Here is a 6,573-nt window from a genome sequence, read left to right on the forward strand (position 1 = left end):
TTATACATGATCTTATACATTGCTTGCCATCACATCATATCAGATAATTACTGTATATTCACTAATATAACACTAGCAAAACCTCATGTTTTTGAAAAAGCTAAAAGCTGATTTTTATGTGGAGTCTTAATTATCTTTAACAGGGGAAAGAGAAAAGTGAATATACCACCTTAAAATTTTAAAAGTTAAAGGCTTTATTTTCTTTTTTCATTGTAGGTATGTAATCTATGGACAAAGTAATTAATTGAAAGGTAATCAAGTACACAGGTAGGTTGCTAAATTAAAGCATTTCAGCTCAATTTGGTTTCTGTGGCAATAAGCAGACAAGAGAGCATGTGACTCTCCTCCTTTCTGCTGAGTGGACTGGAACATTTGGTGTATTCCACTGTACTTAAAGTGCTTTGTACTATAGTGTACAGTGGCTGTACACAGGAGCTTTAACCAGCATGAGCCATGAGTCCAGAAACTCACCCACTATACTATACTATACAGTATACTATACTATACTATGCTATACATACTGTACTTACCTGGCAGGGGAGATACCTTGATCAAGAAGGAGGTTCACCCAGGGCGAGGCTCGGCCCTTGCACTCCGGCTGTGCTGACCCCTGCGAATTCCCCAAATGTGGGAATCTCGACTGCATAATTTCTGGTAGTTGGGGTGGAGCAGTGGTACTGTGGCTTAGGATCTGTGTCTGTGGTTGGAAGGTTGCTGGTTCAAATCCTGTGGCTGGCAGAGGAATCTGACTTTGTTGGGCCCCTGAGCAACGCCCTTAACCCCAACTGCTCCAGGGGTACTGTAAAATGGTTGACCCTGTGCTCTGACCCCAAGCTTCTCTCTGTCTGTGTGTCTCATGGAGAGCAAGCTGGGGTATGCATAAAGACAAATTCCTAATGCGAGAATTTGTATATGGCTAATAAAGTGATCTTAATCTTAAATACTGCCCTGTCATACACAGGCAAAAGTAAAATATTTCTTTTAATGTTTTCCTGGGCTGTTCAATGGAGAGAATAACATCATAAACTTAAACCCCATTACTTGTGGATAAGGAAAAATACACATAATGTTTTTTTGTGTTAGTTTGCCACAATGCTTTTAGATTATACATATGCTTTGTTTTGCTTCCTGGGCCAAATAGCAATAATTACTTATAACAAGCTTTTTAACAAGTATTTAATTGTGGTGACCTTTCTAAAACATCTTGGCTTGTAAATAATGTGATAGCATATGATTTATACCCGTCTGAACTCTAAAACCTTTTAAACTGAATTCTTGGAGACGTTTCTGTATACACAGGTAAAGTTAAATGTGGAAATAATGCTTTGTCATTTACAAGTTCCAATCTGCTGAGTTCAGTCCAATAGGACTATTTAGAAATGAACATTTAGAAAAAAAATACTGCTTGGTCTTCCTCTGTTTGGCACATTGTACAATAACATTTACAGGGTGCTAAATCACATTTTAACCACATCTTACTATAGTAATGCCTGTTTAAATATTGCCAGCAAATTTCAAATAATACAAACAATAATTACATCAAGCCTTCAGGGAGGTAACCCAGCATTACTAGAGACATTTAATTATATAGAAAAATAGAGATTATAAAACCTGGCTTATTAGCCCTGTGAACATGTATATTGGGATTCTTTTTTGAAACGTTCTCTCAGGATGTGCATAGTACAGCAGATAACACCACACAATGTAGACAATACATTACAAATCAGTAAATAATAAATATATAAATTACAGTATATTTTTTCATGACAGAAAACTTAGAAACTGTCTAATTAAAAATGTTATTATTTGCTTTAAAAAAAATAAATAAAACTTTTGTTTTTTGTTCTCAGCTTTCAGATTCAGAACTGTACAATGGACAAACTAGAAATATGTGAGTCTCATGCTCTCCCGTTGAACAATAGTCTTACTTTACAGGGGTCTCAAAGTGTGATATACTGTCGTTTTCTTAAATGAAAGCGAATGCATCAGTTTGAAAAGTGAAAAGGCTTACAGTCATAAAATTATCAGACACAAAAATCGAACAAAGGTCACTTCATTATTATTTTTATCATATATACATCGTACATACATACATATATACATATATTTAGGAAATTAATTTCATTATACGATACTTCAAACAGATGCGTAAATACAGTACGTCTTTCAGGGCACCAAAAGCCAGGAACAGAGGTTGGGTGAGTTTTGTGGTGGCCTGGCTGCAGGCAATAACTTTGCATTTACTAACCTCACATATCCTTTTCTATGTATCTGCCTGTTTCTGAATCTTATCTACGCGCTGCAACCAATTTAAATCCATATGGACCTAATTGCATCCTGATTCTGGGCCATTCCCTTGCCTTATATCACCAGAAAAATAAGTTACTGTCACGTTGATCTCTATACTGTAAAGAAGAGAAGCAGCCCCAACACTAAGCACTGTGGGGCTTCACTTTGTACACTGGTCACACCAGACATTAATCCTCCTCCCCTTACTCTTTGTGTCCTAATGCTGAAGCCAGTTTTGAGCCCATCTATGTGGGTCAACCTTAAATCTCAGTTTCCATTTATTTTCAAGTTTATAATTGTCAGTTAGTTGTCAGTACACTGACCACTGATTGTATTGTATGTATTGTATTGTTGTATTATTGTATCACACATTACACTGTGCTGTGTTGACTGTGTTAAGCTGCTGTTGCACTGCAATTTCCTTCATGGGATCAATAAAGTATCTATCTGTTTATTTGTTTTTTTAAAGATCCACCACATTTGGAATAACCTAAAGGTTTTTTTTCATATACTGGCATGTGGCTGTGATCCCTTTGATTACGCACGGGGGAGAATGAAAATGTGTATCAAGTCTCTTTTGCAGTCCCAGTTTCAAGCCACTCGTCTTTTATCAGGCAACACTGAGCTATACTAGAGGCTCAGTTCCAATTGGAGGAGAAAAGTGCCCCTCACCCAAGTAGGTCCCTCCCGCAGTCTGCAGGAGTGGCTGTTTTAGACCTGACCTGACACAGAAAACCCAGGTTCAAACCCATGATATCTGGGACATAAAGCTCATTCTGGATCACAGATGTCTTAAATGGTTGATCCACTCAGGAGGCCGCACAGCTTACGTTTAAGAGTATTTCACAGGGACCTTAGAAAGAAGTCTTCTAGAAGTCCAGATACACAATGTCAATGTCATAAGTTCTAAATCAATATTATTTGTGTATTATAAACCTGGAAGGTACAGTATGTTAGACATGATCTCTCTCTATTGAGCCATACTTACTATTTGTAATAATACTTTTACTTTATAAACATATTGGATTTATAAACATGGTATTGCACAATTCACAGAATACAGTATATTAGCACTATTTGACTATACTTGGTTGGATATATTTATCTTACCTCTTTCTTATAATGAAAGTTCATGTTGGGTAATACAGATAAATACTAATGCGATGCATGTACAGTAAATTCTTGCTCTTTAGTTTCAAACTTAAAACCTGTAATTATGGAAGAGGTAAACTCCATTGCCATCACAGTGGCACTGGGTTCAGATCTGGAGCTGGGGTGCTGTCTGTGTGTAATCTGCATGTTTTCACTGTGTTCTTGTGGGTTTCCTCCGGGTGCTCCAGTTTCCTCCCACAGTTCAAAGACATGCTGGTACTGTACGTTAACTGGCTCCTGGAGGAACAGGTCCCTTGTGTGTTTGTGTTTGTGTTTATGCTGTCCGACGGACTGGCTTCCTATCCAGGATGTATCCTGCCCTGCACCCTGCTTGCTGGGATAGGCTCTGGCTCCCCTGTGACCCTAGATTGGATAAGGCAGTTAGAAAATGGATGGATTGTCACCTGCTACAAGAGTCTCACAACAAGGACTATGTCTGCATGCAGCAGAGATGCTTGTGTTGCAGTACTTTACCATAATCTATGAAGTGCACATGCTAAATTATTTATTCACATTAATACATTAATTAAATAAATTTCCCTGTATACTAGGTGGCAAGCAAATCAACTTTTAGAACTTTTTATTTTTATATTTTAATCTGAAGTTTGATCTTTTAGATCTCTGTTGCCTGCAGTTGGCTGGCCTCTACCTAACAATTTAAAAAAGCTCTTTTGAGGGATTTGTGGTCAGAGTAAGCATGGGATATTGTGTCACACAGGCAATAAAGTTCTGTTTCTCCCATGAAAAAGAAAAGCCAAATGGTGTTAAATTAAATAGAGACATGAATATGAGAGAGCAACAGACTAATTATCACAATCATTCCTCGATGGAAATGTCATTTAAATGCTAGTTTTATAGAAAATAAACTTGGATATCATATCTGGAACATGTCGCACCTTTTGTTATTTCATATTTTATTTACTGGATTAAACAAGCTAATATCCTCATGGGGACTCTTTATACACTTATTATGGAGCAATACATTTTTTTATATCCCTGCTGAATGCTTTTTGTAATGCAATTCGGGTTCTAGGAAGACAGTGCAATCCAATGATCCTCTGGGTTAGAAATATTGTTTTATAGTGCTCATTTTTTAGTAAAAACACCTAAAACTGCTCAGCGTGTAATAAATTAATTAGCTTGTTAATCTACAGACGGTTATTCAATTGCAGTACTTTCTTAAATACATTTTTCCTTCTGTAGACACAAACACAAAAACATTTCCATTACATCTCAGAGACTCTTTACACTCACTGCAAGTATATGAAATGAATTAATGCTTCACTTTCCTTTATTTTCCAACAGATTATGCCTTTTGACAAAATTATATTGAGCAATTCAACCCCCTCTTGCTTTGATGTCAAATATGACAAGCCAGCTAGGGTGGACACCGTGACAGTAGAAGACTGAAATCATTGTACTTTGCGGAGAGAAGCAAATGGCTCACAGTTCAACCCCAGCTCCAAAATGCTGACATTAGTAAGTGATGAGTCAACAATATGACTAAAACTGTCCTTAGTGCGATTAAATCTAATTATATATTTTGCATCATCTAATTTCTGCCATTGGCCGCTGTAAAGTAAAATGAATCATAACCAAAAAACAGTGGAAGCTCTAAAAACATGCAGTTTAAAAGGTTCACGGGATTCTACGTTGTACAATGAAGAAGAGAGCTACATAGCTAAAGCTGTTGAAGTTAACAGTAATAAATGAGGTCGACAGAGTCCACCTTAAGAAGGCTCCACAGCCAAAATGTTTTAGCAGGAATAAACCTTCACCTGTTCCTGTGCAGCCTACGCGTGCTGATGCTTGGACTCCCCTCACGCCCATTCATAAAGCAGGATCGCAAACACTGCGACGAATGTCACATGATATTTACTGTAACCAGTCCTCAATACCATTACAGCAACCAGTGACCAAAACCATTATTCCTAGTCCCAGCGCCAGTCCCTTGTAGCTTGGAATTGCCAATTAAACCTGATGTGCATGTTCAAGAGGTGGGAAAAAATGTTAAAAAAATACGTAACCATCCATTTTCTAACCACGTTACCCAGCACTGGAGCTTACCTAACCAGGCATATAACAGGTACAAGAGGGGAGATATCCTGGACAGGATGCCAGTCCATCAGCAGGACCCACGACTCCAGAGCTGCCACTGAGCCACCCTGCCATCCCTAACACAGGCGTTGTTATGACACAGGTATCGTTATAACACAGGTATCATTAAAACACAGGTATCAGTATAACACAGGTATCGTTTTAAGACTATTGCTGATCATTCTGATGTAGCTCTGTACTCAAATGTTAGTGGACAGCAGATGCTCTTCACCTACAGTATATTTTCTTGTTGCCACATTTACATTATTCCCTTTGTTATAAGTTATAATGTTTTATTACATTATAATATTGTGTTTTATTACATTTCAATTTGCGTGTAGGTGTACGTTACTTGAACAACCTGTGATTATTGGGGAAAACATTCTGTTCCTGGTTTCTTTTTAAACCAAATGGCAATGTGTTACTGTATATCTTGTCTAGAGAACTAATAATCAGGTGTGTACAGTGTGAAAAAATGACACCTGCTCTGTTCGTAAACGAGTGCTAACTTGACCTGCAAAAGGTGAAAATATGCAGGTGCACATAATACCGTTCCGGAATAACACATTAGTCTTCATTGCCAAGCATCCTGATGTCTCCTTTGACTTTCTAGTTGTTTTTTGTTACACAGAACATTGATAAAAGATAAAAATGTACTCCATCTTGAAATTGTTATTGAATTGCTTTACCCTTCATATACAATATACACAGTAGCTATTGCTGCACAAACATATTTTCATTTAAGAAACAGCTGTAAGAAAAGAACACAATAGCGTAATATTAAAAACATTTTTGTTATTATCTGGTCACAGCTAAATTACAGCATGAAAACTGTAGAGGTATCAGCATCTTAGATGAACTAGCAGTACACCTTGCTCTTTATGGTGACTTGAAACACAGCTTTAAGAAATTCCCCAAGAGCCTATACATTCTTTGAGGGTTTAAGTATTTTAGATTAAACAGTAGGGGAGATTTGAAATCTTAAGTTTGATGAAGGGAAAGTAATTAGAGAAGAAATCCCACAGAACTTGCCCT

General features: G+C 37.3%; 1 non-coding gene across 1 annotated transcript; it reads left to right on the forward strand.

The window, feature by feature from the left end:
* Positions 1-522: 522 nt before the first annotated feature.
* Positions 523-688, forward strand: LOC148675611 (U1 spliceosomal RNA). The gene has a single exon (XR_015935602.1). It is a non-coding gene; the product is annotated as a U1 spliceosomal RNA (small nuclear RNA).
* Positions 689-6,573: the final 5,885 nt, after the last annotated feature.

This window comes from Lepisosteus platostomus, chromosome 3 (assembly GCF_059453375.1).
Source record: "Lepisosteus platostomus isolate fLepPlt1 chromosome 3, fLepPlt1.hap1, whole genome shotgun sequence".
Classification (NCBI taxonomy): domain Eukaryota; kingdom Metazoa; phylum Chordata; class Actinopteri; order Semionotiformes; family Lepisosteidae; genus Lepisosteus; species Lepisosteus platostomus.